Source organism: Pseudorca crassidens, chromosome 14, assembly GCF_039906515.1.
Source record: "Pseudorca crassidens isolate mPseCra1 chromosome 14, mPseCra1.hap1, whole genome shotgun sequence".
NCBI classification, from domain to species: domain Eukaryota; kingdom Metazoa; phylum Chordata; class Mammalia; order Artiodactyla; family Delphinidae; genus Pseudorca; species Pseudorca crassidens.
Genome location: NC_090309.1, coordinates 62,765,459 through 62,783,433, shown reverse-complemented (window position 1 = coordinate 62,783,433; position 17,975 = coordinate 62,765,459). Strand labels below are relative to the sequence as shown.

The window sequence follows — 17,975 nt, the reverse complement described above, 5'->3', positions numbered from 1 at the left end:
TCTTACATGCAGGTTGTTCAGGGAAGGCTGCTCTGATACAGTGACATTGTATCTGGGGGAAGAGCTTTCCGGGAAGAAACAGGCAGTGCAGAGGTCCAGAGGCAGGACAGTGCTTGGCTCTGCCCCAAGGACAGCCATGAGGCCTGTGTGGTCAGAACGCAGGGAGCAGGTGGCCTTGTCTGTAGGTCAATAACCTTTTATAGGATTCTGATGAAGCTATTGGGGAGCGGGGTTCGGGGGTGTCCTGTTCTGCCTTAAAGGCCCTCGGTCGGCTACGGTATTAAGAAGAGGTGGCGGGGCGGGGGACAGAGTTGGAGCGGGGGCTAAAGATGGGCAATTGGAGAACGATTGCAACGACCCAGGCAAGAGATTTGTGGCTGGGGATTCTTTTAGCCAATGTTTTGGGCAATTCAGGCCCCCGTATTTCCCATCTGTCTGTCAAGCCATAGGGCTCTTCCGTTTTCCACTAGTCGCCCCCGCCCCCGTCCCGGACCAGGGCTAGTAGTCGCTTGCTCTGTCAAGAATTGTTCGCGGGAAGAAAATGACTTTCAGCGCCCACCGCGCTGCACGCTCCTTTCCCCGGATCCAGCAAGGGCTCCGCACCTCGGCTGAGGGCCTCGTACAGCATTATCGAGGCGGCGGCGCAGGGGTCAGGGGTATCTTACCAGAGTCCAGTACCGGGCTAGGGACGCGAGCTGCGGCCTCACTGGAAGCTCGGCGGGGTCTGAGCAGTTCGCTCTCGGTTTCGTTTTCCCCGCGGACTCCGCCTTCCTTCCTCTCCGCCTTCCTTCCTCTCCGCCTTCCTCCCGCCCTCCCGCACGGGTCTGTACGGGTCCGCACACGTCAGCCCACGTCCGCACAGGCTCAGCGATAGCGGGAAACTGGCGCCTCCACCCCGAGTCCGCGTGGGGGGTACCGCGGGGCGGACCGGGCACGTCCAAGACCCTGCAGCCCCACCCCTGCTACTGGGGGTGTTCCCGGCCCCCGTGCGGGCAGGGTACTCCGGGAGGTGGGGAGGACGTTGAGGTCTCCGAGGCCCGCGACGTGGCAGGCGCTCTGTGATCAACGCTCCAGTTTCCTCTTCAACACAAATATTTGGGATGGGGTTGGGGGGCTGGATATCATCAGCTCCATTTTATTAATGGAAGAAAACTGAGTAAATTAACTCTCCCAGGGCAAAGCCAGGATTCCTTTTCCCATAACCACCATTTCTTTGCCCTCCTCCTTCTCCTCACGTTAACGAGGCTGGGGATGAAGAGGCCTGGGGGCATAATTTCCCTATCTGTTTCCACCCATCCATCCATTCATTCAACAGGTACTTGCCAGCTGCTGTATCAAGTACCAGCCAATCCAGCAGTTAGGAGAGCTACCTGCTGCCTTCGGGACCTCCTGGAGTTTACCACCAAAGTCCTTACCAGTAGTCCCAGAGTTGTAAGAAATCCTACTCACCTAAGGGACTATGACACACTCCCAGAGTAATACTGGCACCTTGACACAGTGACTGAGGAGTGCTGAAGACTTAACCTCATAACAGTACTGCAAGGTAGGTGCCATTTAACAGATGAGAAAACTGAGGCCTGAGGCACAGAGAAGTAACAGCTGGTGAGCAGGGGAGCTGGAATTAGAACCAGGATCCTGTACCTCAATATCCCAGTGAGGGTAAGGGAGAGAGGCAGTTCCAAGATGGATTTCAGGTACACATTACATATTGACCATTGGCTCCAGGCATCCTTTCCCACATCTCTTCTGCACACACACCTCCCACCCCTGTATTGCAGGGTATCAATGGCTAAACACTATTTTCCTTGATTTAAGTTCCCCAAATATGAAGCACTGGTGGGAGGTTTAGAAGGCAGATAGGAGGCAGAGACATCTTTCTGTGACCCTTTGAGATGACAAGAAATCTCCAACTGTAGTGGCCGTTCGTTTGCAGGAGTCCATTTCCCAGCTTCGTGGGTGTGGGGTGGTTGTTTCAGATGCAATGGCAGTAGCAATGACATGTTTTGTGACTTTCTGAAGCCCCTGAACTGTCCAAAAGAGCTTAAAGAAAGAAAGCTCTGACAAGCTCAAGCATGGTCAGAGGACACAAGCTTTTATGACTGCCCCAGAAGAACCTCTTACTTCATGTAGTCTCAGGGCTGATGGAGCAGAAATTAGCTACAGAGTCCAGTGCTGCAGGTAGCCGAATTTCTATATAACTTTAATTTGCAGCCTCACCAGGTCTCTTCTAGGAACATTGAGGCTATTGACTGGGAAGGAATGAGGACCTGGGAATTTGGGTGGATTTGAATGAGTCCATTGCCCTCCCAAATTCTGCTGAGTCACCACAGTCCTTCCATCCTTGTTGGATAAGTCTGGTACAGCCAAGCTTGAAGAGCTTGAATTGGTCACCTTGCAAGGACGTGCTGAAATTTCCAAACGCCCCATTCCTCCCTCTTGTCTTCACTCCTAGAACTAGAATCAGATGCTAGAAGGCCCCAAAAGGATACAGACAAGATCTGATCCAGAGGATATAGTTTACATAATGAAAGAATTACAAGATTTCGCTAATTTTTATCAGCAGAAACCCAAGAAAAGTGCATGGATATGCTTCTAAAGGTGACATGAAAGACGGAACACAGTTTAGATTATGCACTCAGTGTGCTGGCTCCAGCAGCTGGGAATGGTTCTAAGAGTTTGTTTAGTTGGCTTACTGTAACCTGGGCTCAGTGGTGGCCCACATTAAGTGAAATTGTGATGCCAAGTATACAGATGAAGAAATCAAAAATACTTAAGGAGTCAGGAATATTAGAGTAGATGAATCATATGCAACCTATTCCTTCATTGTCTAACCGTGTCCCCCAAGAATATCCAAAGGACTCTCCACCAGGCATTCAGAAATATAGTTTCATCTTTGAAAAGCTCTGTATTGGCTGCCCACTGTGCCTGGAGAATGTTGATGGGAGATGTTGCCATTGAAAAACTACCTGATTTCAATGGGGATTATGGCTCCCAGAGTGGCAAAGGCCATGTGGCAACACTTAACTCCACCTGCCCCTCCAAAAAAAAAGGGCAGCAGGGTCAGAGCAGCAGTCAGAAACGTTTGCTCACCAGAGATCTTTAGTGGTGGTAAACTGGTCCTGGAGTTTCTAGTACTGAAATAGATGGCAGCCCACAGGTGTGTTACATGAGCAGATATGTGAGACCCCCATGGCACTCACTCCCACTCTATCAACCCACATCCCCGGTCTCATGGGGAGTTCCTTGTGAACAGGTGACTTAGAAAGAAAAATTCAGTTGAAGCACAATACGCTAGCATTAATTGGAAGTAGACTGATATATTCCGACAGCACTTCAGGGAGGTAGCCCTAAAAGATAATGGGAAAAAGGAAAATCTTCCCAGTTCGTGGAACTTTGAGCAGGTGGAACTATATTTAGTTGTCACTTGGAAGGCAATAAAGCTAGTGGCCTGGACAGTACCAGTAGCTAGCAATTTACCTGGATATTCAGAGATTTGGAAAGAGCAAGATCAGAGGGTTGATGATAAGGAGGTCTGGGGAAAAGGATGTGGGTGATCACTTGGAATGGACAAAGAGGATGAGTGTATTGGGTCCCCTTGTGAATATTCATCAAAGGTACCCCCCGCTGAGGAGACTTTTGAGAAGCAGTTGTGCAAGAAACCTTCTGTAGATGTCAGTCGGGCTGTTCCCCAGCTACCCCAGTGCTTGCTTGTTCCACACAAATGAAGAGCCTTCGGCAATAGGAATGGATGATGTGTGTGACTTCATCAACATGGAGTTCTTGTCAAGGTTGATCCGGCTGCTGAGCACCCAGCCTTCCAACAGCAAAGACCAACACTGAGCTCCCAGCACAAGTACCCCGTACACCGAAGGAGACCAGCCTGCCACTTGGGGACGGGTGGGTTACATGGAGCCTTTCCATCGTGGAGTGGAGAGGGATTGCCCTCTGTGGAGTAAGCATTTATTCCAGGTATGGAATTGCTTTTTCTTCCTCCAGTGCTTCTGCCAGCACCATTATTGTTGGCCTTTCCAAATACCTTGTTTACCATAATGGTATCTGTCAGTAAGGAACCCATTTTTTTTCACATCTTTATTGGAGTATACTTGCTTGACAATGGTGTGTTAGTTTCTGCTGTATAACAAAGTGAATCAGCTATACATATACATTTATCCCCATTTCTCCTCCTTCTTGCGTCTCCCTCCCACCCTCCCTATCCCACCCCTCTGGGTGGACACAAAGCACCGAGCTGATCTCCCTGTGCTATGCAGCTGCTTCCCACTAGCTATCTATTTTACATTTGGTAGTGTATATATGTCCATGCCACTCTCTCACTTCGTCCAAGCTTACCCTTCCCCCTCCCCGTGTCCTCGAGTCCATTCTCTAGGTCTGTGTCTTTATTCCTCTCCTGCCCCTAGGTTCTTCAGAACCATTTTTTTTTTTTTTAAGATTCCATATATATGTGTTAGCATACGGTATTTGTCCTTCTCTTTCTGACTTACTTCACTCTGTATGACAGACTCTAGGTCCATCTACCTCACTACAAATAACTCAATTTCATTTCTTTTTATGGCTAATATTCCACTGTATATGTGCCACATCTTCTTTATCCATTCATCCCATGATGGACACTTAGGTTGTTTCCATCTCCTGGCTATTGTAAATAGAGCTGCAATTAACATTTTGGTACATGACTCTTTTGAATTTTGGTTTTCTCAGGGTATATGCCCAGTAGTGGGATTGCTGGGTCGTATGGTAGTTCTATTTGTAGTTTTTTAAGGAACCTCCATACTGTTCTCCATAGTGGCTGTACCAATTCACATTCCCACCAGCAGTGCAAGAGTGTTCCCTTTTCTCCACATCCTCTCCAGCATTTATTATTTCTAGATTTTTTGATGATGGTCATTCTGACCGGTGTGAGATGATATCTCATTGTAGTTTTGATTTGCATTTCTCTAATGATTAATGATGTTGAGCATCCTTTCATGTGTTTTTTTGGCCATCTGTACGTCTTCTTTGGAGAAATGTCTATTTAGGTCTTCTGCCCATTTTTGGATTGAGTTGTTTGTTTTTTTGATATTGAGCTGCATGAGCTGCTTCAAATTTTGGAGATTAATCCTTTGTCAGTTGCTTCGTTTGCATATATTTTGTCCCATTCTGAGGGTTGTCTTTCCGTCTTGTTTATGGTTTCCTTTGATGTGCAAGAGCTTTAAGTTTCATTAGGTCCCATTTGTTTATTCTTGTTTTTATTCCCCTTTCTTTAGGAGGTGGGTCAAAAAGAATCTTGCTGTAATTTATGTCATAGAGTGTTCTGCCTATGTTTCCCTCTAAGAGTTTTATAGTGTCTGGCCTTACATTTAGGTCTTTAATCCATTTTGAGTTTATTTTTGTCTATGGTGTTAGGAAGTGTTCTAATATCATTCTTTTACAGGTAGCTGTCCAGTTGTCCCAGCACCACTTATTGAAGAGGCTGTCTTTTCTCCATTGAATATTCTTGCCTCCTTTATCAAAGATAAGGTGACCATATGTGCGTGGCTTTATCTCTGGGCTTTCTTTCCTGTTCCATTGATCTATATTTCTATTTTTGTGCCACTATCATACTGTCTTGATTACTGTAGCTTTGTAATATAGTCTGAAGTCCGGGAGCCTGATTCCTCCAGCTCCGTTTTTCTTTCTCAAGATTGCTTTGGGTATTCAGGGTCTTTTGTGTTTCCATACAAATTGTGCAATTTTTTGTTCTAGTTCTGTGAAAAATGCCATTGGTAGTTTGATAGGAATTGCACTGAATCTGTAGATTGCTTTGGGTAGTAGAGTCATTTTCACAATGTTGATTTTTCCAATCCAAGACATGGTATATCTCTCTATCTGTTTGTATCATCTTTAATTTCTTTCATCAGTGTCTTATAGTTTTCTGCATACAGGTCTTTTGTCTCCTTAGGTAGGTTTATTCCTAGGTAGTTTATTCTTTTTGTTGCAGTGGTAAATGGGAGTGTTTCCTTAATTTCTCTTTCAGATTTTTCATCATTAGTGTATAGGAATGCAAGAGATTTCTGTGATTAAGTCTGTATCCTGCTACTTTACCAAATTCATTGATTAGCTCTAGTAGTTTTCTGGTAGCGTCTTTAGGATTCTGTATGTATGGTATCATGTCATCTGCAAGCAGTGACAGTTTTACTTCTTCTTTTCCAAATTGGATTCCTTTTCTTTATTTTTCTTCTCTGATTGCTGTGGCTAAAAGTTCTAAAACTATGTTGAATAATAGTTGTGAGAGTGGGCAACCTTGTCTTCTTCCTGATCGTAGTGGAAATGGTTTCAGTTTTTCACCATTGAGAACGATGTTGTCTATGGATTTGTCATATATGGCCTTTATTACATTGAGGTAAGTTCCCTCTATGCCTACTTTCTGGGGGGCTTTTATCATAAATGGGTGTTGAATTTTGTCAAAAGCTTTTTCTGCATCTATTGAGATGATCACATGGTTTTTCTCCTTCAAGTTGTTAATATGGTGTATCACATTGATTGATTTGCGTATATTGAAGAACCCTTGCATTCCTAGGATAAATCCCACTTGAGTGTGCTGTATGATCCTTTTAATGTGCTGTTGGATTCTCTTTGCTAGTATTTTGTTGAGGATTTTTGCATCTATGTTCATCAGTGATATGGGCCTATAGTTTTATTTTTTTGTGGCATCTTTGTCTGGTTTTGGTATCAGGGTGATGGTGGCCTCATAGAATGAGTTCAGGAGTGTACCTCCCTCTGCTATATTTTGGAAGAGTTTGAGAAAGATGGGTGTTAGGTTTTCTCTAAATGTTTGATAGAATTCTCCTGTGAAGCCATCTGGTCCTGGGCTTTTGTTTGTTGGCAGATTTTTAATCACAGTTTCAATCTCAGTGCTTGTGATTGCTCTGTTTATATTTTCTATTTCTTCCTGGTCCAGTCTCAGAAGATTGTGCTTTTCTAAGAATTTGTCCATTTCTTCCGGTTGTCCATTTTATTGGCATAGAGTTGCTTGTAGTAATCTCTCATGATCCTTTGTATTTCTGCAGTGTCAGTTGTTACTTCTCCTTTTTCATTTCTAATTCTATGGATTTGAGTCTTGTCCCTTTTTATCTTGATGTGTCTGGCTAATGGTTTACCAATTTTGTTTTATCTTCTCAAAGAACCAGCTTTTAGTTTTACTGATCTTTGCTATTGTTTCCTTCATTTCTTTTTCATTTATTTCTGATCTGATCTTTATGATTTCTTTCCTTCTACGAACTTTGGGGTTTTTTTGTTCTTCCTTCTCTAATTGCTTTAGGTGTAAGGTTAGGTTATTTGAGATTTTTCTTGTTTCTTGAGGTAGGATTTTATTTCTACAAACTTGTTCTTAGAACTGCTTTTGCTGCATGCCATAGGTTTTGGGTTGTCATGTTTTCATTGTCATTTGTTTCTAGGTATTTTTTGATTTCCTCTGTGATTTCTTCAGTGATCTCTTGGTTATTTAGTAGCGTATTGTTTAGCCTCCATGTGTTTTTATTTTTTACAGTTTTTTTCCTGTAATTGATATCTAGTCTCATAGTGTTGTGGTCAGAAAAGATGCTTGATACGATTTCAGTTTTCTTAAATTTACCAAGGCTTTATTTGTGACCCAAGATATGATCTATCCTGGAGAATGTTCCATGAGCACTTGAGAAAAATGTGTATTCTGTTATTTTCGGATGGAATGTCCTATAAATATAAATTAAGTCCATCTTGTTTAATGTATCCTTTAAAGCTTGTATTTCCTTACTTATTTTCATTTTGGATGATCAGTCCATTGATGAAAGTGGGATGTTAAAGTCCCCTACTATTACTATGTCGCTGTTGATTTCCCCTTTTATGGTTGTTAGCATTTGCCTTATGTATTGAGGTGCTCCTATGTTGGGTGCATAAATATTTACAGTTGTTATATCTTCTTCTTGGATCAATCCCTTGATCATTATGTAGTGTCCTTCTTTGTCTCTTCTAATAGTCTTTATTTTAAAGTCTATTTTGTCTGATACGAGAATTGCTACTCCAGCTTTCTTTTGGTTTCCATTTGCATGGAATATCTTTTTCCATCCCCTTACTTTCAGTGTGTATGTGTCTCTAGATCTGAAGTGGGTCTCTTGTAGACAGCATATATATGGGTCTTGTTTTTCTGTCCATTCAGCCAATCTGTGTCTTTTGGTGGGAGCATTTAGTCCATTTACATTTAAGGTAATTATCGATATGGATGTTCCTATTCCCATTTTCTTAATTATTTTGGGTTCGTTATTGTAGGTCTTTTCCTTCTCTTGTGTTTCTTGCCTAGAGAAGTTCGTTTAGCATTTGTTGTAAAGCTGGTTTGGTGGTGCTGAACACTCTCAGCTTTTGCTTGTCTGTAAAGGTTTTAATTTCTCCATCAAATCTGAATGAGATCCTTGCTGGGTAGAGTAATCTTGGTTGCAGGTTTTTTTCCTTCATCACTTTAAATATGTCCTGCCAGTCCCTTCTGGCTTGCAGAGTTTCTGCTGAAAGATCAGCTGTTAACCTTATGGGGATTCCCTTGTATGTTAATTGTTGCTTTTCCTTTGCTGCTTTTAATATTTTTTCTTTGTATTTAATTTTTGATAGTTTGATTAATAGATGTCTTCACATGTTTCTCCTTGGATTTATCCTGTATGAGACTCTCTGTGCTTCCTGGACTTGATTGACTATTTCCTTACACATATTAGGGAAGTTTTCAACTATAATCTCATTAAATATTCTCTCAGTCCCTTTTTTTTTCTCTTCGTCTTCTGGGACCCCTATAATTCGGATGGTGGAGTATTTAATGTTCCAGAGGTCTCTGAGACTGTCCTCAATTGTTTTCATTCTTTTTTCTTTATCCTGCTCTGCGGTAATTATGTGCAGTATTTTATCTTCAGGTCACTTATCCCTTCTTCTACCTCGGTTATTCTGCTATTGATTCCCTCTAGAGAATTTTTAATTTCATTTATTGTGTTTTCATCATTGTTTGTTTGCTCTTTAGTTCTCCTAGGTCCTTGTTAAACGTTTCTTATATTTTCTCCATTGTATTTCCAAGGTTTTGGATCATCTTTACTATCATTACTCTGAATTCTTTTTCAGGTAGACTGCCTGTTTCCTCTTCATTTGTTTGGTCTGGTGGGTTTTTACCTTGCTTCTTCATCTGCTGTGTATTTCTCTGTCTTCTCATTTTGCTTGACTTACTGTGTTTGGGATCTCCTTTTCGCAGGCTGCAGGTTCATAGTTCCCATTGTTTTTGGTGTCTGCTCCCAGTGGGTAAGGTTGGTTCAGTGGGTTGTGTAGGCATCCTGGTGGAGCAGACTGGTGCCTGTGTTCTGGTGGATGAGGCTGGATCTTGTGTTTCTGGTGGGCAGGACCACATCAGGTGGTATGTTTTGGGGTGTCTGTGAACTTACTATGATTTTAGGCAGCCTCTCTGCTAATGGGTGGGGTTGTGTTCCTCTCTTGCTAGTCGTTTGGTATAGGGTGTCCAGCACTGTAGCTTGGTGGTCGTTGTGTGGAGCTGGGTCTTAGCATTGAGATGGAGATCTCTGGGAGAGCTTTCGCCATTTGATATTACATGGGGCCAGTAGGTCTCTGGTGACCAATGTCCTGATTTGGCTCTCCCACCTCAGAGGCTCAGGCCTGACACCCGGCCAGAGCACCAAGACCCTGTCAGCCACATGGCTCAGAAGAAAAGGGAGAAAAAAAAGGAAATAAATAAATTAAAAATAAATTTTAAAAATAAAATAATTAAAATGGAAAAATTATTAAAAATAAAAAATTAAAAAGCAATTTAAAAAAAGAAAGAGAGAAAGAAAGAAGAGAGCAACCAAACAAAAAAAAAATCCACCGATGATAACAAGTGCTAAAAACTATACTAAAAAAAACAAAACAAAACAAAAGGACAGTCAGAACTCTAGGACAAATGACAAAAGCAAACCTATACAGACAAAAATCACACAAAGAAGTATACATATACACACTCACAAAAAGAGGAAAAGGAAAAGAATATATATATATACAAGGAAGAGAGCAACCAAATCAATAAACAAATCTACCAATGATAATAAACTGTAAATGCTAAACTAATATAAACATAAAACCAGAAACAAATTAGATGCAGAAAGCAAACCCCAAGTCTACAGTTCCTCTAAAAGTCCACTGCTTCAATTTTGGGATGATATGTTGTCTATTCAGGTATTCCAGAGATGCAGGGTACATGAAGTTGACTGTGAGATTTAATCCACTGCTCCTGAGGCTGCTGGGAGAGATTTCCGTTTCTCTTCTTTGTTCGCACGCACGGCTCCTGGGGTTCAGCTTGGATTTGGCCCCGCCTCTGCATGTAGGTCGCCTGAGGACATCTGTTCTGTGCCCAGAGAGGACAGAGTTAAAGGAGCCGCTGATTAGGGGGCTCTGGCTCACTCAGGCCGGGGTGGGGCGGGACGGAGGGGTACAGAATGCAGAGTGATCCTGCAGAGGCAGAGGCCAGCGTAACATTGCAACAGCCTGAAGCACGCCATGTGTTCTCCTGGGGAAGTTGTCCCTGGATCACGGGACCCTGGCCGTGGTGGGCTTTACAGGCTCCCAGGAGGGAGGTGTGAATAGTGACCTGTGCTTGCACACAGGCTTCTTGGTGGCTGCAGCAGCTGCCTTAGCGTTTCATGCCCGTCTCTGGTGTCCGTGCTGATAGCCGCGGCTCATGCCCGTCTCTGGAGCTCATTTAGGCAGTGCTCTGGATCCCCTCTCCTCGCGCACCCCAAAACAGTGGTCTCTTGCCTCTTAGGCAGGTCCAGACTTTTCCCGGACTCCTTCCCGGCCAGCTGTGGCGCACTAGCCCCCTTCAGGCTGTGTTCACGCAGCCAACCCCCATCTTCTCCCTGGGATCTGACCTCCGAAGCCATAGCCTCAGCTCCCAGCCCCAACCCGTACTGGCAGGTGAGCAGACAAGCCTCTCAGGCTGGTGAGTGCTGGTTCGCACCAATCCTCTGTGCGGGAATCTCTCCGCTTTGCCCTCTGCACCCCTATTGCTGCGCTCTTCTCCATGGCTCCAAAGCTTCCCCCCAGCCCACCCCCGGTCTCCGCCAGTGGAGGGGCTTCCTAGTGTGTGGAAACTTTTCCTCCTTTACAGCTCCCTCCCAGAGGTGCAGGTCCTATCCCTATTCTTTTGTCTCTGTTTTTCTTTTGCCCTACCCAGGTACATGGGGAGTTTCTTTCCTTTTCGGAAGTCTGAGGTCTTCTGCCAGCGTTCAGTAGGTGTTCTGTAGGAGTTGTTCCACATGTAGATGTAGTTTTGATGTATTTGTGGGGAGGAAGGTGATCTCCACGTCTTACTCCTCCGCCATGTTGAAGGCACCCCTATATCTTTTTTTTAAACCAGCAAAACTCCATGCAGTTAAATATCCTAACAGAACCTGAAAATGCAGAGTCACATAAATATCTGAGAAATATTTTATAAGAGAAATTCTTGTCAGTATAAGAACTCTGTGTTTGATTCGTTTTCGTAATCTACTTCTACTGATAATTTAAAAAATGAAGCTACCTGTTGAATCTGCCAGGGTGATGGCTTTTATCTTAAAATCAGACCTTTAGTATATGTTATGTGTGTGGGGAGAGCTAAGGCTTTGTTTATTTCCATGCTTGTAGGAGGCTTTCACTGCTCGGTCACATTATTTCAAGCAATGAAATGATATTTAGACATTTATAGTCAATTGTTCTGTGAAAAGTTAGTAGAGATCCCAACTCAAGCAAAAGGGCAAAGAATGACTTAAAAAAATTTTTTTAAATCAATGATATGGGTCCAAGTGATGATTAGTAGTCATAATACTTGATTTATTTCAAATTACACTTTTCAGTTTTGGAAGTGCTTTTACATTCATTCACAACAATCCTCTCAGGTAGATATTGTAATGCCCATTTTAGAGATTAACAAGAGGCTTTGAGGTTTTAAGTGCTTTGTGCAAAAATCACACAGTTGGTAATTTTCTGATTAAGTGATAGAGTGCCATTTCCACTAAACTGCATGGCGAAAAGTCACTTAAAGACATGAGAAAAATCTTAGAGTTCCTAAAAAGATTAGAATAATATCCAGGGGGAAAATGGATTAATTGTAATAAAACTAGATAAACGTATGATAAACGTAGATATGTTCATGAACATATGTGATATAGCCAAACTGTAAGCAATGTAAAGGCAAGATATAGATATATCTTAAGAAAAAATATATATAGTTTAGGAAAATTTTCTGTAAAGTGAATTACTATTAAATGAAGCTTATCTTCTCGCTCATTTCCATTTTAAAGTAAAAGGCACATTGCATAGAAAAGTATCTTTGTGTATGGTGAAGTAACAATTAAAATGCAAAAAGTACTTTTAACAATACCCAAAGAGAAAAATAAACATTTCTGATAAATTATAGGTATCAAAAGACTTCAAAACCCAAAATACTACACCGAGTTAAAACATTTTCCAGAGACACTGGAGCTAGAATCATGTCTCACTCACCTTGTAGAACATTTTAATGCTAATTTAGGTGGTTCTAGAAGACTTCCTTGGTTTTAAAAATCATCTGGATCTTTTTACTAAAGCTGGGAATTATCTTAACAGGAAGTGCAACTTCTTATTTCATATTAGAGCTAAAATTTAGAATGCAAGTACCTGAATACAGAAGCAGCACTTCATTTTACCTTCACACTGAAGTACATGGTGAAACAGGAAGAAATATGGGCAAGGAACAGGAACACCAGGTTTCCCGTGAGGTGAAAGAGTGGTTCTGAGAGTATTGGGTGCTTAAACTCAGAGTCAAGTCTTGGCATATCAAAATCTTAATAAAGATTTGTCAAATTAATAAAATTAGAAATGAAAAAGGAGAAGTTACAACTGACACCACAGAACTACAAAGGATCATAAAAGACTACTACAAGCAGCTATATGCCAATAAAATGGATGACCTCGAAGAAATGGAAAAATTCTTAGAAAGGTACAACCTTCCAAGACTGAAACAGGAAGAAATAGAAAATATGAACAGACCAATCACAAGTAATGAAATTGAAACTGTGATTAAAAATCTTCCAACAAAAGTCCAGGACCAGATGGTTTCACAGGTGAATTCTGTTAAACATTTAGAGACGAGCTAACACCTGTCCTCAAACTCTTCCAAAATATTGCAGAGGAAGGAACACTCCCAAACTCATTCTACAAGGCCACCATCACTCTGATACCCAAACCAGACAAAGATATCCCCAGAAAAAGAAAATTACAGGCCAGTATTACTGATGAACATAGATGCAGAAATCCTCAACAAAGTACTGGCAGACAAAATCCACCAACATATTAAAAGGATCATACAGCACACTCAAGTGGGATTTATCCCAGCGATGCAAGGAGTCTTCAGTATATGCAAATCAATCAATGTGATACACCATATTAACAAATTGAGGAACAAAAACCATATGATCATCTTAATAGATGCAGAAAAAGCTTTTGACAAACTTTAACATCCATTTATGATAAAAACTCTCCAGAAAGTGGGCATAGAGGGAAGCTACCTCAACATAATAAAGGCCATATATGACAAATCCGCAGCAAACATCATTCTCAATGGTGAAAAACTGAAAGCATTTCCTCTAAGATCAGGAACAAGACAAGGATGTCCACTCTTGCCACTATTGTTCAATATAGTTTTGGAAGTCCTAGCCATGGCAATCAGAGAAGAAAAAGAAATGAAAGGAATCCAAATTGGGAAAGAAGAAAAACTATCACTGTTTGCAGATGACATGATACTATACATAGAAAATCCTAAAGATGCTACCAGAAAACTACTAGATCTCATCTATGAATCTGGTAAAGTTGCAGTATACAAAATTAATGCACAGAAATCTCTTGCATTCCTATACACCAACAATGAAAGATCAGAAAGAGAAATTAAGGAAACAGTCCCATTTACCATCACAACAAAAAGAATAAAATACCTAGGAATAAACCTACCTAAGGAGGCAAAAGACCTGTACTCAGAACACTGTAAGATACTGATGAAAGAAATCAAAGATGACACAAACAGATGGAGAGACATACCATGTTCTTGGATTGGAAGAATCAATATTGTGAAAATGACTATACAGTGATGTTAAAAAAAAACATGGCTGGATCCTGTTCTGACACTAATGCCTGTAATTATAGGAGGATTTGGGGGCTGTCTGGAATTGGTAATGTGATCTCTGATTCTTGTTAGTCTCCCTAGGTTCACAGCAACCTGTCAACGTTACAATTCTGAGTACTTGACTCTTAATTGTCTGGCATGCATGATTGCAAAATAACCCAGATTGGATCATGCATTTGCACTAGTGAGCCTTTGACTGCAGGTGGGCCTGATGTTCTGCGAAATCCCAGCTTCCCGTTTGGCCCCTGGATCCACCCAGGCCTGAGGTAAATGGTGGTGGACCTCTACAGATGGTGCTGCCCTTGCTTGGCTCTTGCCTCTGGTGGCAGCAGCCTAGGAGGCTTATTATATTATATTTTATTTATTTATTTTATTTTTGGCTGTGTTGGGTCTTCGCTGTGGTGTGCGGGCTTCTCATTGCGGTGGCTTCTCTTATGGAGCACGGGCTCTAGAGCTCAGGCTCAGTAGATGTGGCGCCCGGGCCCAGTTGCTCCGCGGCATGTGGGATCTTCCTGGACCAGGGCCCGAACCCGTGTCCCCGCCATTGGCAGGTGGATTCTTAACCACTGCACCACCAGGGAAGTTCCATGGGAGACTTCTTTAAAGCTCCTTTACACAGAGGGAGAAGGAGAGGGAGAGAGAGGCCTGTGTGTGGAGAGAGAGCACAAGCACAGGTGATCTTTAAAAAGTCTAAGGTGATTGAAATCAAGGCTGATTAGTAAAGCAGGGTTTATGTAGCAGAGGGCTCCTGTGTGCTGATTGGCCCAAGGCTGGTTTTTAGGGGCAGGTAAACTGGCCCTTCCTGTGCCATCTTCCTCTCTACGTAGTGGGGTGCCCCTTCAGGTTAAGTTGTGTTTTGGGTTTTTTTTCCTCTTCTTTAGCAAGAGAAGTGCTACTTCTCAGTGCAGTTCAGGATTGAAATTTAGCTTGGAATCCAATATGTAGGGAGAGAGGTGTAACCTCTGTATTTGGGGACTTTACTAAAAACTGGCTCCCCTCATTGGAAGTTGACCATGAGGAAGTCAGGAATGGAGTCCATGAAAAGTGGATGCTGGAAACATTCAGGATCCAGAACGGTTTATCTGGTAACACTTTGGTCTCCTAGACTGAGGGTGATGGAGAACCACTCCACTCCAGAGGCCGGCAGCCGGCAGAGCCGGGGTCCTGCTCCCACCGCCCCTGCTTCGGGGACAGTGCCCCAGAGGCCACAGCTCTCCACTGCTCTGTGTCCTGGGCCAACTGAAGGGAAGGCTAGGCCAACCCCAAGTTCCTGGGCCCCTCTTGTCCAGTAGGTGCCCTTTAGCAACCAGCAGCAATGGGTTATCTAGAGTAAAATTTCCTAGGTACATGGTTTTTATTTTTTTGTTTGTTTTTAATTGAAGTATTTATTTACAATGTTGTGTTAGTTTCAGGTGTGCAGCAAAGTGATTCAGTCATACATATACATATATCTATTTTTTTTCAGATTCTTTTCCCTTATAGGTTATTACAAAATATTGAGTATAGTTCCCTGTGCTATACAGTAGGTACAGTAGGTCCTTGTTGGTTATCTGTTTTATATATAGTAGTGTGTATATGTTAATTTCAAACTCCTAATTTATTCTTGTTAACGTGGAGATCCCTGCTGCCCTTGCATTTGTGACCATTACAGCAGACTGGAACTTTAGCCAGCTTCTGTGTCTCAGGCATGATGCAGCAAGGAGGGCTTTTTCGTGGCTACTTGCATCCCTCTGCTAGAGTTAGCAAATCAGGACCACACTGGGAACGTGGACCCTTTGGGATGGGTGCTGGAGACTTGGAGGAGGATGGCCGGGACTTCTGAATGGGAGAGCTTGAGTATTTGCATTCTGGGGTTAGGGCTGGGGCAGGTTAGTTACCTTCTCGCCCGGATTATGTAGAGGCACAGCCCTTATACCTGCTACTTGTGTGTCCCTCCACTTGACGCTTGTGAGAATCAGTGCCACTTTGGAAACCTGCCACCAGAGTCTCTCCCACCTCCCCCAACGTCCTCTGCCTTCTACTCCAATTCAGTGATTGAATCAGCTTGGTAAGAGTCTCCACTAGAGTCTAGTCTAGTTGTCAATTAACAACCTCCATTAATTAGTTTATATACATTCCCCAGTGGAAGTGATTTTCTGTGCAATTATTTTAGTCTTTGTTATCAAGCTTTTTTATTTTCTTTCTTTTTTTCAGTCTGAACCATTCCAGTTACCTTCCTAATTTGTTTTGTCATCCTGGTTCCTTTAACACTGAGGCTCTAATATTTCAAACCAACATAGCAGGGCCTGGCAGCTCAAGGCACTGAGTAGTGCCTTAAGTGATGTATACCAATATCTATGTATCTCTATATTAAACAAGTTGCTGGAAGTCATAGAGGTTGCTTTTAAAATGAGAAGTATTTATTGTGGATGAGTCTTTGAATGGGAATGAATCTCTAAAGATTGTGCATGTCCTCGTTGGAGGGGAAAGCGAACCTCAACAGAGTAGGTAACGCCTGCGGGGTGGAGGTCTGAAAAGTTTTGAGAAAAATAGGTTACGACAGCAAAAACAATAACAGACAAAATAAAAAGCATCTTAGTACTAAAAGAGATCTTAGGAAAGCGTGAGAGAAAGTCAGACACAAAATGCTAATAAAATGGAGGTTCAGGGCTTCCCTGGTGGCGCAGTGGTTGAGAGTCCGCCTGCCAATGCAGGGGACACGGGTTCGTGCCCCAGTCCAGGAGGATCCCACATGCCGCGGAGCGGCTGGGCCCGTGAGCCATGGCCGCTGAGCCTGCGCGTCCGGAGCCTGTGCTCCGCAATGGGAGAGGCCACAACAGTGAGAGGCCCGCGTACCGAAAAAAAAAAAAAAAAAAAAAAAATGGAGGTTCAAGTGAGAGACAGTTTCTATAGAGCAGATAGAAGAGATCAAAAGATTGTACAAAGCCCAGACGTTAAGAGGATACCAGTAGTGGGAGGGATGGTTTGGGGCTCTGGATCTGTATAGCCCTGGGTGACTTTGACTAATAATGACATGCTTTAAACAAATATAGCTTACGCACCCATATTTCTCACATGTATCTATCACATTTATGATTGTTCAGTTGTGCCAATGAACCATATCAGCTGACTGTGGGGCTGACCACAAACTGGGTCTCCTCTTGGTGGGTGTCAGACCAAAAGACACAATCAAGCCAAAGATCGGGAGAAGGAAGGACTTATTACTTGCAGTGAGGAGAACACCGGGGACCTTTCCCAAAGCAGTGTCTCCCTGAACAGCAAGACTGGGGAAGTTTTAAGCTAAGGGGGCGCATGCATATTCATGAAGGGGTTTGGGTGGTATATGCATATTCATGGAGGGGCTTGAACAGAGGAGAATTCAGCATAGAATTGGGGCACAGGTTGAGAGAATCCAAACTTTAGCTGATTGAAGTCACAAGTGTCAGAAAAGGTCAACTCATCTTCTTTAGGTTCCAGTTGATCTGGTGGTTGAGTGGGTTTTGAATTCTGCAAAACAGCTCAAGAATGTGCTTCAGGCTAACCTTTACCACTGAAACAGAACTGGGAGTCTTTACAACCTGACTTATTATCTTGCTATTGTTCCTTCTCTTGCCCCATAAGAGTCATTTTGTTCCCTTAAGATTATTAATTACTGAGACCTGTTCAAGGGCAAGCATTGCGGCCAGGCTTGGATCACAAAATGGCTTAGGCCAAAAATGGCTTCTCTTATGTCAAGAAAGCCATGCCTGCTTCTCTTTCTCCAGGGACCCCCTACCCTATCTGCTCACAGGGGTTGAGTAAGAAAATTGAAGCAGTCACAGAAAGCTCCTCAGGG

At 42.8% G+C, this 17,975-nt stretch overlaps 1 protein-coding gene across 4 annotated transcripts in view; it reads right to left on the bottom strand.

Moving 5' to 3' along the window:
- EIF2AK2 (eukaryotic translation initiation factor 2 alpha kinase 2) overlaps positions 1-821 on the bottom strand; it is a 38,272-nt gene extending 37,451 nt beyond the window's left edge. For all 4 annotated transcript variants that reach the window (XM_067703255.1, XM_067703256.1, XM_067703257.1 and 1 more), the window contains exon 1: positions 666-821. The gene's annotated coding sequence lies outside the window, so the exon portion shown is untranslated. The remainder of the gene's footprint in view (positions 1-665) is intronic.
- Positions 822-17,975: the final 17,154 nt, after the last annotated feature.